Raw genomic sequence first — 19032 nt, 5'->3', positions numbered from 1 at the left:
CTCCCAAATTGCTCTTGCAGTCTAGAAGCGTACGGTGAGGGGCTAGTTGGTATGACATTATGAGAACAAAGAAAAACTGCGCAAAAAAGAGCAAGACAGAGAAAGAACCACACGACACAGGCGCATGTGTGCGCCGGTGTCATGTGGTTCTTTCTCTGTCTTGTTCTTTTTTGCGCTGTTTTTCTTTGTGCTCTTGCACCCTGTGTCGTCTCTGAGATGTTCACTTGGCCACTGGCTCTGAAGCCACGGCCACGAGCCCACAATACAAAGGGGTTCCACTAAATCAGCGCAAAGAAGAAACTGAACGTTCTAATAGTACTTAGGCTGGTCTCTGCATGGAGCGATATAATGCGAACGTCTACAGGGCTACAAGAGCAATCGAAGGTCGGAAGAGGAAACACGTCAGTGCGTCTTATGCTAGAATTAAAACGACCAACAATGGAAACTTCAGGATCCACTTGGCAAGAACTCCGCCAGATCTCGGTCGCGTATCCATGTGAGCGCCTCCGAGCGTTCTGAGCTGGAGTGCGACGGCTGAAAGAATCAGCCGAATGTGTTCACAGCGCCCATTTTCGATCAGCCGAATGTAACGCGTGCAGACAGAGCCCTCTGGGGCGAACTAAAACGACTATCGGAATGTACTATAATCATCATCAATCATCAGTCTATATTCACTGACAGGAAGAAGGCCTCTTCCAGCGATCTCCAATTACCTCTGTAATGCGCTGATTCAAACTTGTACCTGCAGATTTCGTAATTTCAACACCACACTTATTTTTCTGCAATCCTCGACTGCGCTTCCCTTTCCTTATCACCCCTTCTGTAACTATAATGGTCCACCGGCTATCTGTCCTACGCATCGCATAGCCTGCCAAGCTGGATTTTTTTCTCTTAATGTGAACTAGAACATCAGACATTCCCATTTGCTCTCTCATCTACACCACTGTATTCCTGTATTTTAACGTTACGCCTAACATTTTTCGTCTTATCGCTCTTTGTGTGGTTCTTGTTCTCGAGTTTCCTTGTTAACCTTCAAGTTTCTGCCCATTATATTAACACCGCTGGAATGCAATGATTGTATTCTTTTCAACAACACTTGTAAGCTGCGAGTGAGGATTTGGCAATGCATGCCGTATGCACTCCAACCAATTTCAATTAATCTGTACATTACCTTCTCATGATCAGGGTGCCTTGCGAGTAACTAACGCAGGTAAACGTACTTGCTGTACAGACTTTATAGGCTGACTCGCGATCATGAATTCTTGTTCCCTTTCCGGGCTATTGAACATTGGCTTTGTCTTCTGCATATTAATCTTCAACCCTACAGTTTCTCGATTAGGGTCTCGATTGCAATTCATCCACATTGTGGCTGAACAGGACAATGTCATCTGCTAAACAACTACAAAAGCGCTACGACCAAGCCGCTGACGTAGCCTACGTGGACACAGCGAAATACCCCAACCACAATGCCATGGCGGTCGTCGCAGTCGCGGGCTCGTAGTGCGGCCTCGCCGCTGCCACATCAATACTTACCACGCAACCCGAAGAAGGAGAAGGAACGGCCATCGCTTTGGCCTACGCGGCTACCACTACACACTGCATCATCAGCAATTCAAAAACGGCCATTCGCAACTACACAAGAGGACTGATAGCGCCCCAAGCGCAGAAGATACTCTCTGGAACTCCTCCCTCGAGGGAAAGCCGCGTCCAGACCATCTGGGCCCCTGGTCACTCGAGTCTGGCTGGAAACGAAGCCGCCCACGATGCCGCCCGAGCTCTCGCACATGAGGCGCATCATCCTTCTCCTGAGTCTTCCGATCCTGACCAGCCCTCTTTTCTACATCGCGGTCATGCGCGGGACCAAATGGTCACGCTCAGAGAAATCCTCCTCCACTACCGCAGAGAGCGGTTGCGCTACCCCGTCCCCCCCCCCCCCCCCAGCACACAAAACACTGAATAAATCTCACTCCACCCTTGGCGACTACTTCAGACGCGCACTTTCCCGAACCCCGTGCTTTACAACCGCATTCACCCCGATGCATCCTCCCCACTCTGCAGAGCGTGCGAGGCCCGCGCTGACCTCGATCACATTATATGGCAATGCCCCAAAGCCTCTCCCACCAACACCCTACCTCACTAACACTACACGCATCATAAGTACGGCCGATCATTGGGAGGCTTTGCTGCTGAGCATGAACCCAGAGGAGCAGCTCTGGGCCATCCAAATGGCCGAAGACGCTGCCAGAAGGCAAGGACTGGCCGCCGTCCGAGGAAGGGGGGGATTGGGGGTTAGTCTCCCGCACTCCGCCACCCCTGGACCCCATCAAGGACGTAATAAAGTTTTATCTCTCTCTCACTCCTAAGCTTTGCCAGAAAACTTCGTCTAGCCGTGCACTGAATGGCACTGGATAGATCGTGTCTCCTTGCCAGACCCCTTTATTGTACTATCCGTGTAATATAACGTCCTAGACATGACATTAGAGTGAAGCTTTCTTTGCGAGCCCTCCCGACATTCCATTCCGTGGCTGCTGTGTGCTGCTTTCTTGCCGAACAGAGGATACTTAATAAATTTCATTATATGCCCAACGGGGAGATCGAACCTTTGTCTCCCAACACAGCAGCCGATGTTCTAAGCATTAGGTCACAATCGCACGTATACTTCGATCCTACTAACGCCAAGTGGCTCTCGCGCCGATCGCCGCATGTGTCACATTGCTACGGGTTCACCTCAAACCCAATATTTCTGCGTATCTTTTACTAGAATAATTTTACTACGCAAGAAATCTCTCAGAGGTATCAAATATGTCTGCCTAATGAAAATTCCGCTTTCGTGACTAGAGGAGAACGTTATCCTTTACACGAATAAACTTCAATATTTACCCTGATGTGTGCGTGAGAGCACATTCATGTGCGCCAACTTCCTTTAGGCCGTAAACGCAGGAATTAAACTGGGTATTTAAGGCACTTTATCAACCACCTGACAAAATCTTCGCTTTCCATAGATTGCCAAATGTGCATTGAATCTGCATATCTTTTACTAGTAATAGGTTTTTAAAAATAAAAAAATCACACAGATGAGAAAGAGACGTAGCTGGTAAATAGCCATCAAGAGGGGCACAACGTATGTCGTTACTAGAAGATAAAAGGTACGCAGAAAAGGAATAATGCGTGAAGAACTGCCGGAAGAGTAAGAAAAGTGGCGAAAAGCCTAAAAATAAAACGTGCATGTGTGTCACAAACTCATCAGGCGGCATTAAACATCGGGCAAATGGTCCACAAGTTAGCATAAAAATTGGAGCAAGATGTTAGGCTTTAATTGGGAGTCTAAACGCGTCGCTTTCAAAATTGATGTAAAGGCTTTGTTTGCATGATACAGTTGATCGAACGCCTGACTCGCGGTAAATCCAACGTCGTCCATTGTAGCAAATGGTAAGCCCAGTGAATGGGCTTACCATTCACTAAAGTCTGTAAAGATATATCGAAGGATGAAGTATTATCGCGTAACATCCCTTGCCACAAGCGATAACGGCCCGGTAAGAACAGTAATGGACAGGAGGTGAAATGCAATTTTAGGGACAAAAATTGGTGTTTGAAAGCGTAAGAGAGGACAACGTGGGGCATGTTTATGCAAGGGCGTCCGAGATACGCGGTATGGAGCAATACGACAAGCCGAATATTTCGAGGAAATGTCTCAGCCACAGGCATAAGTGTTGGTGTGGCGGTTTACGTGCTCCGGGATTAGCCTTCCGAAATAACCCTCATTTCCGATGCGATGGTTTCAGGTTCTAATCCTGGCGAAGTTGAAACTTTCTTCAGCGTGAGGCAGCTATCGCAGGCGCAACCACGATGCCGATATGATCTGATAGCCAAAATTCTGCAACCTAGCAGAAACAGTTATTCGCCATAGCTTAACTACGCCCATGCGCTCGAAATGTCCTACTAACCATTGTGGACATTATGCTTATTACGAGTCACATAGGCCATTTCTCACCAGTGCCACTACTACAAGCACGGCTGCCCAACGACCATGGCAATCGTAGACAATGCATGGGTTTGCGTAAACTTTGTTCTTGTGGCTTCCTGAGATTGCATGAATTCTCCAAGCCCACACTTGATAGGAAATTCATTGTTGGGACGTCTTTTATACAACTAATGAAGAGTTTCGACTCCAATTTATACCATTCGATCGCATACCAATATTAACCATTCAAGAACCCCATTTACACGACACGGTACAGTACTATGCGTACAATTATAAATATAAGTTTACATACATAAAAATAATTTGGCACCGTGAGTTACCCTGATTCAGCATGCAGTCTATGCATAACACAATCCATATCAAGAAAGTTGACGTCTGCACTACTCTTACTACTGAAAAATAAATGCAGTTCCTACGTAGACATTTCTAAATATGACTGTCTTGTTTTCTTTACCTGGCTCTACATATACTTTAAAATAAGTTCGACGCTCCGAAAAAAAGTTGCAAGCCGCTATCTGTGTAAGTAGCATATACGTGTCGGCTTTGTAGGCCTTGTTTCTGTGTACTGGCGCTGGACCATCGATTTGATTTCAACGGGTCATGACACTGTTGTGCAACTATTCTCAGTTGATCATTCTAGGCAGTACGGTTAAACATAAGGGAAACTAAATATGAATAAGTTTATAGATTAGCAGACTTGAACTTAGTGATAACAAATTTACAGCGTGGTTTCATAAAGGGTTAATCGAGAATCACGCAGTCACCGCTAGTGAGAGATTTCCTGAAACATTACACAATTGCCAGATTGACGCAGTATTTATAAACTTTAGTAACGTATTTCAATAAGTTATTCAAGAAAAGCTTTCACCCAAGCTCAATCATAATCTTCTTGCAGATGCACTAGTTTTGTTGATTAGAGACTTGCTAGTGAGCCGGGTTCATGATGTTTCGATTGGAACTGTTCCAACTTTTTTCCTGTCATGTTGGCTGTGCTACACTGCAGAGTAGTGTTCTCGGGCCAATGCTGTTTGTTTTGTGCGTTAACGACTTCGTTACTGTAGCTACCCTCAAAACGCAAATTTAGTTGTTCACAAATGACTGTATGCTGTTTCGCATGGTTACTTGTCCGCATGAACAAATGAATTCTAATATATATAACGTCTGGTGATCGTGCATATAATGCGGCGGTGATATTGACCCTGAAGAAATGTTTTCTTTAGGATAACATGCAAAAAAGTCTACTAGATTGGGATTGAGATTGGGATTATTAACACTGCAACAGGTTAACATCAAAGAGTACCTAGTTGTAACAGTGGCTTATGATCTCCCCTGCAATCTACACATCGCATCAAAGACATATGTGGTTGCTGATAACGAGGCAAAAGAGATTCAATTAGGCAAAGCCAGTCATAGCCGTAATTAGTCGGTAGTTTCAGGTAACTCTGGTGCTGTTTTCTGATGGCAGGGCAAGCAAAGTGCATCGTCGGCTGGCGACTGCCTTCTACCGTCTGCTGCTGTTCCTGGTGGATACCGTGGTGCGCTGCGTGCTCAGTCCTCCACGGCTGCTGCTGTTGTGCCTGCCCCGGAGTTACGCTAGGGACATCTGGAAGGCCACGCTCTTGCTCACTACCTCTCTCGTCCTACTTCAACTGGCGCGGCAGAGGCTACTCACGACACGTTTTCTTTGTAGTATTACCATAGAGTAACATAGTGTACGACAAGAGCGGACACTCCCAATAGGCGCCTGCGGCTGACTTTGGCTCTCAGCGCACCAAGCGGAATCGGCGAAATGCACCAGCTTCCAAGATAGTCGCGCAAGCTGCCGAATCTCGGAGGCTCCAATTTCAGTTTCGTTTCTTGTTTTTTTGGGGGGAGGGTGGGACCCATACCTTTGCTTAAATCGCGTGATTTCATGCAGGCGCTTGTGCCGCTGTTTATATGTTGTGACGACGAGCGCGCAAAGGTGTTTCACTCATGTTAGTTTCATTTAAATTCATATTTGCTGTTTCAAGCTGTAACTTAGCGCAACATTCATGCGAACTGTTGAGGAAGCAGAACTTTTTCGTTTATGATATTGTACGTCTAGTAACTCACGCCAAAAGGTGTATCCTAAATAAATGTGCCGTGTTCCTTAAATATAAATGAACTTGCTGCACATTCAAGAACACGAAAATAGCAGACAACAATTTATTGCAGCAAGATTGTAAGAGGCAGATACATGAAAACGGGAAGAAACAGCGAAATTCAAGTAATACGGGTGTCACACGGCGCACTTTTAAACGCGATCAAGCCCAATCCGATTTGAATTTCTCAGTCACGATTGGTTCTTTTGCGCAAGCTTCGCGATGGCGCCAATATCAGTCGCGAATTTCAATCCGGATCTGACTTGTTCGCGATCGAAAGTGGTCGTGTGACACCGGTAAATGGAGAATAGTCGGAAACGAATGGCGTGATGGCAATAACTCTGCACGAGCAAAACACATAGAAGACGTGTTGCAACTATCCAGATAATGAAAAAGAAAACTGCAAATAGATGACAGCGATTAATTTGCTTAAAATGGGATTGTTCTAGAAGGGAAAAAAATACGACGTTTTTTTTCTTGTACTTCTGCGAAGGAGGGTGAATTAGGACAGCAAAATTATGTAAATGGTAGCGTGCCGAAATTAAATGGCTGCAGAAATAATTGAGCACGCACCAACATCTTCATCTCGAATGTGTAAGCCAGTGTGCCGTCATTAAAGAGCTCCAATTAAGCATATTGTGTTGGGGGTCTTCACCTGCTGTCTTCGAAGCCTTGCAATCGTCTTCTGATACTTGGAATTGTGCACTTGAGTATGCGTGATGTCCTTTGGCTGTGCAGTGTATTTTCAGCAAATGGTGGAGATTCCTGCAATACGCAGAATGACAGACAGAAGGTAAGCAATACTGGAGCCTTCAAAGCTATTGAATGTAGACGCTACGTTCCTTCGTATAAGCAATATTGGTGCCTGCAAAGCTTTATAATGGAGATGCTGCGTTCGTTTATGCAATGGGTATCTTATTTATGCTATTTTATTTCTGGTTAAGGAAGCACTGGTTATAAAGGCTAGGAAACAAATAACTTTCTACGGTAACGACTCCATACACAATTAAGAAATGAAAACACGTATTCTCAGCCCCTATGCAGAACAGCTAAGAACTCTCGAGCGCACATAGCCTTCTATAGAGGTTGAGAGAGAGCGCATTATTGCCATACTGCAAATATTGCACGTGTACCGCTTTAGAAATAACTACATTTCTTTTGCAGAAGGAGAGCATACTTTTTCAGCAGTCGCCGCGCGTATCATAATGCTCTCTGCCCCGAACGGCATGTGTTCATAGGCCACATTTCTTAACGAACCATTTTATTTTATTTTCTGACTTCGTCATTGTATCGAACGTGCATCGCAGCTCGGACGCTGCCGCATCGTTGTTATCGCCAGCATCACCGCTAATTGCTGCGCATACAAACAAGAACACGAAATGAAAGTCAGCGTAGCGAATGGGTAGCAGCTGTTCATGGCTGCAAGGCCGCCGTCACTCGTTCGTGCGGCTAACAGTGACATAACGAAATGCGAAGAGAATAAGTCGTTAACAACGCGCAAAAGAACTTGCTGTGGCCTTACCATGAAACGGCGACGAAGCAGACGCTGTCAGAAGAACCCAACAACGATGCTCAGGTGCATTTTACAGAAAGAGCCCGGCGGAGCGGTCTGACAAGGCTTCGCACATGCTGGGCCGTGCCCAGTGGTCGTGCCGCCTGTCAAGCTGCTAGCCGCAGCCGCAGCCACAGCCGCATTTTTCTTGATGGGCTCTGCCACCTAGCGGAATCGGCGAAGCTCCATATATAGCTCGGCCGCGAAACGGCTCGAGTGTCCGCTCTTGTCGTGTACTAAGTTACTCTATGGTATTATGCCAGCTTACATTTCCACCCGGCAGTTTTATCTACGGAAGTACAACCGACAGGTCGCGTTGGTTTCGGCATGTGTCACGTTAAAATACGTCAGGTGTAAGCATACGGGACACCTAAACAGGCGCTTCCCTCGCGTCATCGTTCCTGCTGTGCGCGTTGCGGTGTAGCGCGCTTGAAAGAGTGCAGCCGGCGCAGATGGGAGTGCTTATCACTGCGGCAATAACCGCGGCATCTGCTACTACTGCGTTGATGCGTGCTTTCACGGAAAGACAAAAAAAGCATTTCATCCACTGCCTATCGATGGAATGCTACGAGAACTCGTGCTTCTCGCAAGTGGACCAATCGGGCAATTACGCTCCGGTGCCGCTGCCGATCAGCCTGAATGATTGCAGCTGCTTTGCAGCTGGTGTTCGTTTCTGTAGGGAATTACCGACATGTCGATCTCGACACAGCGATGCGAAAAAAAAAATAGCAGAGATACTCACTAAACCGACGTACGAAAGCGCAGTCCTTCACTGAACAATTGACCTTTTTTCGAATTGCTTTCAGTCTTCGTTCTCGAACAGGCGCGAGTGAGTCCACCGTCGCGTTGTGGGTTTGCTTTGTCGCTCCCAAGCATTCCTTCTTGAAGCTTTTACGGAAGACTGCGCTTTAATCATATAGCTAGGCAGACCACTAATAAAGACTTGTCAATGAATAAGGCGGTTATACGGCGTCGCCATGCTTCGCTGTACGTCTGAACGCATACTCGGTCATGTTCGGTACACACTTATTATTTCATGTAGTTTGACTTGATGTAGCGAATACCGTAGGTGGAGTTCTGCGAAAACACGAGAGTAAATCTACGTGCAGTTGCTCACTTCGATGGCAATCAGGGCCAGCACGACTGATGACTCGTTTTTCTAGCAAAGTGCGCTTAGAAATGGATGTAGGCACTCAACACGCTATAGATAAAAGGGTGTAGTATAAAGTACGCAATATGATCAAGAATTGACCTTCAGAGAAACCCAAGTCGACAAAATTAATGTGACGCATAACAATTTGAAGTCAGTTAATGTTACGAATATACGAAAATGGCTCGTAGGTGTCTGTTCGAAGCGTTGCGGCAGAACCTCCGACTGCCACGCTAGGGCGCTAAGGCTCGATACCAGCAGAATACACTTTCTTTTTCTGCTGCACTACGCCTGAAGTGGCAAAAATCTTTTTCGCCACTTATATGTGACAAGAAAAAGATGACGGCAAGCATGTGTGTCCTCACTACGGCCCAGCTGGCCCATTCATCGGACCATTGGGTTATGTGTTAAAACAGCGGAATAAATGTACTTGAGCGCATTAACCGACGGTCTAATAGACCGTCAATTGGTGGTGAGGACCCACTCGTTTCGGTCATCTTGCTCTTGTCAGAGTAGCCAGTGTAGAAACTGAAGATTTTACCGCCACGTGCAGGCAATTATGTGCTTGTTTTACTAACTATACTAATCGCAAACTTGAGAGGTTTTTGCCGCATAAGCTTTCTTGCTTTTTGTGTTTCTAAAGACCAATCCTCTTAGTGATTAGGGAAATTCCGTTCTACTATTTTATCTGTAACGTCTTAAGCCCCTACAGCCACTTCTAAACGTCTGTTCTTTTTAGAAAAGGGACTCATCAGCCACGCTTTCACTGACTAGCATTGAAGTCAGTTACTGCACCTGCCCTCTCCCTCCTGCTTGCGCAGGTCCCCTTATAGCACATGTGATGACTGCAAGGTATGCGTGAACGATGCACAGTTCTGTACCCATTCTAACTACTCTGAAGGTATCGTCAAACGTCTTTGCAAAAGAAACTTCTCCTTGTGGTTCCCCTGAAATAAGTGTTGGCGCTCACGTCTAGGGTACGTTTAGGCACTTCTTTTCGAGTAAGAGCTTGTTGGGCGTCTTGGTTACCACTGAAGTAACTAACGTGGCCTGTGATTTTATAGTGAACATTGCAGAAGTGTCATTGTTGCGTGGTGTTTAGGGTGTCTTGAGGATAAGATAAATAATAACACCTTTATGCTCGACGAATAAGGGGCAGCAGTCGAGATACGAAACAGCATACGCTAGTTCCTTGCTAGCGCTCTTGTCCTAGGAAAGAAAATTTCCGAAGCTTCATTTATAAACGTGTGACGAATATTAGTTCCAGCCGACCTCAGGCAATTGTCAATTTTTTAGTGTATTCAGCATTCCCTCAATCATAATTAATTTAAACTACTGAATCAATTGATGTAGTTTTGTTTTAAAATTGAAATACTATGCCAGTACATACAGTTGTGAACTGATGTATCACCTATCATAAATTACTCTTAGATTCCTCAGCCACCTTTCCCCTTCACCCTCCCCACTTTCAATAAAGTTTATCCCCCCCACCACCACAACTCTTAAATTCAGCTACAAGAGATAAATTTATTTAGCAATACTACGCGTTTTTTTCTGACTCAATGACGTTCAATGCAAGGATATTTAGGAAACAGTGACACACTGTTATTCCTGTGAGCCCTGTATAACTTACTATGAAGTAAAATCGTGCCTTCGAATATGCTATTACACCTGGACATATCTGCAGTGCCGCACCATCTAGTAGTATTCTTTATCATTAAAAACGGCACTTGTAATTTACGAGCACTATAATTTCGCCAAGTTTATCAGTGATGGACATCATAAATCATAGGATATTTTAATGAGCAGAGCACAGATAATTCTTTCGCTGCCAGCACAGCTCTAGAATGAGAATGATGTGCGGTGCCCTTTACTGCATAATCTTCACTCATTTCGTTTTAAATAATCTGCAAAAAACTAAAGTAATGTTTAGCAGTCTCGGAAGAGAACAGCATTTTACGATTGGTAGCGAGGCACTGGAAGTGGTAAGGGAATACATATACTTAGGGCAGGTAGTGACCGCGGATCCGGATCATGAGACGGAAATAATCAGAAGAGTAAGAGTGGGCTGGGGTGCGTTTGGCAGGCATTCTCAGATCATGAACAGCAGGTTGCCACTATCCCTCAAGAGAAAAGTGTATAACAGCTGTTTCTTACCAATACTCACGTACGGGGCAGAAACCTGGAGTCTTACATGACGCAACGAAGTATGGAAAGAAGAATGATGGGTGTAACGTTAAGGGGATAGGAAGAGAGCAGATTGGATGAGGGAACAAACGCGAGTTAGTGACACCTTAGTTGAAATCAAGTAAAGAAATGAATGAGGAGGGAAGATAACCGATGGTCATTAGGGGTTACGGACGGGATTGCAAGAGAAGGGAAGCGTAGCAGGAGGCGGCAGACAGTTAGGTGGGCGGATGAGATTAAGAAGTTTGCAGGGACAATATGGCCACAATTAGTACATGTCAGGGATTGTTGCAGCAGTATGGGAGAGGACTTTGCCCTGTGGTGGGCGTAGCCAGGCTGATGATGATGATGATGAATCTACATTCTTATTTTAATGTTAAACTAATATGCCTTAGCCGGTGATCACTACCAACGTAGCCTTTTCAAGTGTAAAAGCAAAGAGGCCCCTGGAAGTCTCAAAAGATAGACAGAATTTTAGTGAATGCATGCTAAGATGCTTATATCTCCCAACGTCTACACTCTAAGATGTCGACGCATATTTGTACACTGAAAAGCGATATAAATTTTTTGTTGTAACAGCTTTTTTGGTTCTAGAGGAACGTTGCATGGACGGTGGGCAACACAACTGAAACAGAAGAAAAAGGAAGAAACAGAGGCCTTATTCGTTCTTTTTTTATTTTAATTCAGCACCATCATATAAAAAAATGGCAGACTCACCTTTAGTTGACAGCTACGTCATGCGAGGCATCGTGCAAATCACTGAAGCCGGAATCGTCTACGCTCCTCCAACTGATGAGACTATAGCGGCCCGAGACGTGCTTGGCTGGTGCTGGTGTAAGGGTCGGCCCCTACACCAGTCATCACTTGTGCTTGGGGTCAACCACACGGAGATATTGTCCACACGGAGATATTGTCCACTGTCCCAAGTGCCCCACTCCTGCGTATGCAGCGGATGCCTGCCATATAGTTTGGACGTGCCCTAGCAAAAAGACAATTCACGAAAGCGCGCTCAAAAGTGTAAAATTGAACAATGATCAAGCTGAAAACTAGGAAAGATGAACTCTCGTCAACACGTTTCACAAGTCATTGTTGCAATATCTTTACGAAACTGGTCTGCGTGCTTATATTTAGCTCCGCTGTGACATTCTGCCATGTGGCAAACCAAGCGCAATACAGAATTACCGTAGGTATCTCGGTTGCTGGCTGACACACTTATAGACCCTAAACACAACTGTATAGCTTACACACTACCCTCTAAAGTCAGCATGTCTCGCGAACAAAATGTGCTGCGAGAAAGACGCGGTCGAAAACTCTTATCTCACTTTTCAGAGGCCGAGAGCAGCAGGGAGAGTTTCATGAGCGCGGTTGTTGTGTTAGCGTTGACGTTTGTGGTACCAATCCCAGTGCTCCTACGCGACAAACGGCAGGTGACTTACGCCACGCTTCCTCCCATGTGTCCGTGCTCGCCTGGTGCTCTCCTACGCTTTCTTTCCTCCATGACCCACGCTAAGAAATAGCGTTGTCCAACATGGGCGGCGCCCATGGCTCTCGCTTCCGCGTGAATTGTAGCGATCCCTACGTCCTCACTTACGTTGATCGCCAGTAACTTTTGAAATAAGCCTTCCCTTTGTAAAAGCTCATCGGAAAAGTTAGTTATAAGCGCAGAGCGCATCTAATTTCTGAGATCGGTGTAAGATACCCGCACCCGTAGGCCCGAAAAAACTCGTTCTCATAGCAACAACAGGATGGTTGCTAACAGATGGTCTTGGCTTGGGCACGTTTCGCATGAGGCGCCCGATGGCGCCTTGTCTTGTAACGTCTAACCCTACTTGTGGGATGTGTATGCTTGCTTTCAAGATTGCTTAGATTTGTTTTCACTTATTTTCTTCTATTCTTTAGTCTTATTTTTTCATGGCTAAGGTGTCCGAGTGGCGTGCCTGCCTGTTACAAAGGGTTTAGCCGCATTACATCATCATCATCTTCCTTGCGTTTAACGTCTTGGAGGGACGCACACCGAAACGTCCCGCAAAGGGGCCTGTGTTTAACGCCCTTAAAGCGGCAAACGCTACTCTCAAACTGTCTGTCTTCTCCGAGCAAATATCGGTGCTCTGGCTGCCTCACATAAATATGAAATGATGTCTACCAAACCGAAAATGTAAGCCGAGTAGAAGTGCGCCAGCGCGCGTCTTGTAGGTTGAAACCGCATTCCTCGTTTCATAAGCTGCCGCCCTTTGATCTACCTGGGCACTCCGTGCACTGTTTTTATTGCGATGGCAATTGTATGCACACTCATGGCAAGTATTTGCCGCCGGAGTCGCCGTGATGTGTTCCGCACATATTTATATGTATGCGTATGTTTGTTTATGCCATTTTTACGTGGTACATGTTGTACTTTCAACTGCAAGAGTTATTCAAACCAGGTCTTGTACTCTTGTCCAATATGTTCTCCCGAAAGTTTGAGAATTTCAGCGCGCAAACAGAGGTACACAGTTCATTCACAGTGCATGTCTTTTAACTTATATCTACTCATACAACGAAAATATGCAAAAAATCTTAGTGCTCACGCGCTCGCACCACTATTTACGGGCAGCGTAATGGCGCTGGTGCGATGCCAGTGTTACAGGGTCTCACACGGTTGGTCAAAGCTTTTGCAGGTGCCAGAAGCTTTGGCGCACCCGCGTGTATGTCACATCCGCGTATATTTCTAGAACACCTTCTGACGAGTTCAAACGCAACCCGCCGCCTTGCTATCGCTGCCAATACTTCGCGCTTCGGTCAAAATTATTTATAATATTATTATTAATAAAAGTACACCGATAGGAAGGTGGGCTACAGTGTAGCCGAATATCCCAACACAAAGTTGAGAAATGCGCTTGCACACTTTACTTACGTGTTAACTTTACGTAAAATAATTGTAAACAAGTGAAAAACAAACTAAATCAGGAAATGCGACCCGTATGCTGCGTCGATTTGTCTGAAAGCCGTGATCAACAGAGCTAGTGCCTTGACTCGAGCGAACGAGCGCGGTCGCTCCGATATGTACGTCTTTGATAAGTTCATACGCCATGTTATTCGCTCGTTGCGTTCTAAGCATTATCATAAAACTTAAATGTATTGTGGTAAGTCCTAATTTAATTTACTGCTGTGCTTTCAAACGGTAATCAATGCAACTAAGTGGAACTGTGACACTCGCAGTGTTAAGGCCCTCTCGAATGGGTAAAAAATGGTTGAAAAATAAAAAAGCACGTGAATTTTGTGAAAAAAGTTTGATGCCTGTTTGTCTGGGCGCAGTCAACTGCAGCGCATGGGCTCCGTGAGTGCTGACGGCGATTGTTTCGTCGTGGTCATCGTAGAGCCAACGTGCCATGCAGACAATATGAGCCGCCTTTTTTTTTTTAGTTTTCGAACAAAATAATGTTAGTTTTACAAAGTCAAATCAAAGCAACTTTCTTAGCTTCGAAGTCGCTAAAATGTCTCCAATTGTTCTGTCACGTCGCTAAATAAAATCGCTTGTTACTAAATAGTAATATTTGCCGCTAAACAGACCAAAAGGTCACTAAATCGAGCGAAAAAAATCACTAATATGGCAACACTGCCTGCGTGCAGTTTGGAATAACCTGAGCCAAGCTTACAATCTATTTGGCAGAATTTCGCTCTTTTATGTACTGAGCATGTACGCGACAAACAGCTCTTACATTTATTCTTCATCACTTTTTTGTCCTAAGTACCTCAATATGTTAACCTGTGCCGTACCTGCTATGTCTATGCCGCTGTTTGCTTATCTTTTTTCCCATTTTTCTACGTTGCCTTTTTACAAAAAGCGTGTACGTAATATTACATATGTATATCTTCTACTGCGATGATACTCAAGTAATGTATTGTTTCTTACCAACGCTCAGTGAGTACCTCAAAAAAACAACTTTCATTTTTGAATCCGTGTACATGGCTTTGCCCAATGTTTGTGTCATTTCTGGAGCTTTATTTTTTATGCTTTCCCGTTTCTTGTGCATTTGTCGAATGCTGAAATAATCAGACAGTCAATCAATCAACTTTATTTCCTTTATATAGGAGAAAATTTGTATGGTTTGCTTGAAAATTTAGCTTGTATGGGTTCATGCAGTGCTTCTGTTTCATAGTTTTTCACAAACTGCTAACGTTTCCATAGATATCAAGTGAATAAATGAAATCATATTAAATATAGTGAACATATGAAAACTAGTTTTTTTTTTCATTGGGCTTTTTTGTTTCTTTACATTGTACATTATATGCGGCTTTTCATAGCATCGCTGCAAAACAATATTTTTTTCTTTCGTGGAGTTCGACAGTACAGGCATAGCTGGGTGAAACATGCGCTGTCCTGAGGACAAAATACCAATGTCTTTTTGGATGCGCTGCAGAAGAAAATCCACTGTAGCCGTTTGAGTTGGCTACAATGGATTTCTTCGTCGGCCTTGGGTGCGCCAGCGTTCAGAGGCAGGAAAGGGCGAGTTTCGGGACGTCACGGCGGCGTTCGGGGATCTTCCGCCCCGATATTCTGGGCGGCGTTGGCCCTTCCCCTTTCGGCTGGACCGGCACCGTTAGTAATCCCCCTGCCTATGGTTCCTTTCATTCCTTTACTTGTTTATTTCGCCGCGTGGTTTCTGCCGCTTCCCTTTCTTCTAGAAGAACAGAAAGGACGTGCGCGAGCTTTTGCCCTCGAGTGAATCACGCGTCATAGACTATCGCCCGAAAACCGGCGTCTTTGACTCATCACGCTGGCAGTATAACCCTATTGATGGCGTCGCATACGGCGGAAAAATTTCGGCGGGCCTCAACGTACGCAGAAGAGTGGAATCAAATTACTGTGCGAAGTTTAACAGGGCCTCCGCTCCATGTAGCCGGGATGTATGGCTCACACATTCGTTGGAGCATTTCCTGCACAGGTCGGGAACGTTTGTTTAGTTAAAAAAGCTTTTTCCTTCCCCTTTCAAGACATAGCTGAGTTACAGCAATTGCTTGCGTCCCTGATTTGCCTTCTATTCGCTCGATTTTAGTGGAGTTAAGATTTGCTCGCGCCTTTTTCCTTTTGAGCAGGCTGGAAATGCGGACGGCGAGTACGGGACGGGCCTGCAGAATTTCAACCGTTTCCAGGTAAGCAGTACTTTGAGTCACTAACGAAATTATATCATAAAACAGAGTATAGAGGGCATCCAAATTGGTATCCCCGAGAAATAGTCCCTGAGACTAACGACTGTTAATCTCGGAGGGCGTGCTTTCGTGAATTGCGAGCGATGAAAACTGTAGGCGGGAGCCAAAAACATGCCATGATGGCCATATTTGGACAACACCTATAGGCGTAACGTTTGCCGAAGGAACGTAGAATTTTTTTCTGTCGGAACCAGGCTGGGCAGCAATAAGCGTCTGATTTCAAAAGATAAAACCAGAAAGTATGAGCACGAACAGTCTGCTCAACAGTTATGAACTGCGCTATATTATTGCAGCGCTAATGGAAGAGAAAAAGTGATGAGAAGGTTTGGAGTAGCACGCAAACAATAAAAATAACGTAACGTCAACAGTTGCGAATTTCGCATTCAGATTTTCATCAAGTAAAAAAAAAGCCGTAGTTTATGTCCAGTTATTTCTTCTACATTTGCACCTATATTCGTTCTCGCAGGTTTCTGTTTGTACTCCTGTAGATCACGAGCATGTATTCGCAACTGTGAATTGTCGTCGGTACGCCTGTAGGGTTTGCATAGCCGAGTTCACGCCCGTATGTGCACGTGATATTCCGGAACTACGAGGCCAGAACCGTTTATAAATCGTTCTATACTGAGGATAAATCAAAGAATTTTTTAGGCATGTAGGGCCCCTGGGCTGTGCTTGTCACCGATAAGGTAGTCTCGCCGCCTACAGGATTATCTGACTGAGCTATGTCGAATGTTTGGTTGCCATAGTCGGAAGTTCAAATCCCTCTATAAGGTGCTTTTTTTTTTGACGATGGTGAGCTTGAAATTCACCTCCTCCAGTGCATAACATCTGCAGGCTTGGAGTGACGCCTGTCACCGGCAAAAGATGCCGAGAACGAGTGGGGCTATACTAATCTAGGTACAACCAAATTAGGAAGGCCCACTAAACTTCAACAAGACACTCCCTTACCAGAACAGGAATTGGCCTCCCTGGTGCAGTATTCGGCGACTCCCTCCCCAAATGACTCACGCAATTAGCCAGTGGCCCTCAGTCCCCAGCAGCTGCGGAACAGCTGACCAAGGCGGCGGTCAGACAATGTAACGCAGCAAAGCGTGCTAAGAATCTCTGGGTCCGGAGAGGCCACCAACGGAAACTCACCCTTCCAACGTTTAACTCCCGAACTGTCTCAAGCGAGGCTAGCTTAGCACGACTCTTGGAGGAACTATCATACATTTCTTCGGATATTATCGGCCTTAGTGAGATTAGAACTGGTGAGGCTTATACATTGCTGAATAACGGCCATGTCCTCATCTATAGAGCTCTGCCAGATAAGACGCAATACGGGGTAGGATTCCTAATTCACAAGGATATAGCGGGCAACATTCACGAATTCTACAGCATGAATGAGAAGGTAGCTATAGATTAAAGGCAGTACAAGCCTTCGCTCCAACATCCAGTCACGATGATGAGGAAGTGGATCAGTTTTATGAAAATGTTGAATTAGCGCTGAGAAAAGTGCAAACTCGGTATACTGTAGTAATGGGCGACTTCAATGCAAAACGTGGGAAAAAGTAGACTGGTGAACAAGTAATTCGCAACTACGGCGTCGATGCTAGGAACGCTAGATGAGAGATGCTGGTAGAATTCGCAGAAAGGAATAAACTTCGAGTAATGAACAACTTTTTCATGAAGCATAGCAACAGGAAGTGAACCTGAAAAAGTTCTAATGGTGAAACAAAATTGAAATTGCCTTCATACTTTCTGCTGATCCCAGCATAGGGCAGGACGTAGAAGTGGTAGGTAGGATAAAGTGCAATGATCATAGGTTAGTGAGGGCTAGGATTCACCTCAATTTGAACAGAGAAATAGTAAAATTGGTCAAGGAAAAAGAGGTCAACTTAGAGGCAGCAAGGGTAAAAGCAGACGAATTTAGGCTGGTACTTGCAAACAAATGCGCAGCCTTAGAACAGAAAGATGATGATGATGACAGAGGTAATGGATGAAGCCGTAAGAAGCTGGCTTCAGAGGGAGAAATTGAAGTGGGAGGTAAGGCACCAAGGCAACCAGTAGGCAAGCTCTCCCAAGTAACAAAGGACCTAATAAAGAAAAGACAAATAATGAAAGAGTCCAACTCAAGAAACAGAATTCGCGGAACTGTCAAAACTGATCGACAAGGCGAAAACAAGCAATATTCGAAACTATAACGTGAGAAAAACTGAAGAAGCCGTAAGAAACGTACGCAGCCTGAAATCAGTGAGAAAGAGACTTGGCATAGGACAAACCAAGATGTATTCACTGAAAGATAAGCAGGGTAATATCATCAGTAATCTCGAAGATATAGTAAAAGAAGCGGAAGAATTCTGTACTGGCCTGCACAGTACCCAGAGGAGTCAGGATACCTCCATTAGAAACAGTAATGAACAGGGCACAGAAACTCCTCCTATGGCTAGCGATGAGGTCAGAAGGGCCTTGTAAGACATGAAACGGGGAAGAACAGCAGGAGAAGATGGACTAACGGTAGATTTAATCAAAGATGGAGGAGACATTAAAGAATTGAAAAATTATAGGCCCATTAGCTTACTCCCAGTATTATATAAAACATTTACCAAAATAATCTCCAATAGAATAAGGGCAACACTGGACTTTAGTCGGCCTAGGGAACAGGCTGGCTTCAGGAAGGAATACACTACAATGGATCACATCCATGTCATTATTCAGGTTATAGAAAATTCAAAGAGCACAATAAGCCTCTCTATGTGGCTTCCATATATTACGAAAAGGCATTGGATTCAGTAGATACGCGCAGTCATAGAGGCATTACGTAATCAAGGAATACAGAACGCTTACGTGAATACCTTGGAAAATATCTACA

General features: G+C 44.9%; 1 pseudogene; it reads left to right on the top strand.

Annotated features, from left to right (window-relative positions):
• Positions 1-2192: 2192 nt before the first annotated feature.
• LOC142586106 (beta-hexosaminidase subunit alpha-like) overlaps positions 2193-19032 on the top strand; it is a 164259-nt pseudogene continuing 147419 nt past the window's right edge.

This window comes from Dermacentor variabilis, chromosome 6 (assembly GCF_050947875.1).
Source record: "Dermacentor variabilis isolate Ectoservices chromosome 6, ASM5094787v1, whole genome shotgun sequence".
Lineage (NCBI taxonomy): Eukaryota > Metazoa > Arthropoda > Arachnida > Ixodida > Ixodidae > Dermacentor > Dermacentor variabilis.
Note: the sequence above shows the minus strand (reverse complement) of the source record. Positions and strands in the feature narration are given on the sequence as shown.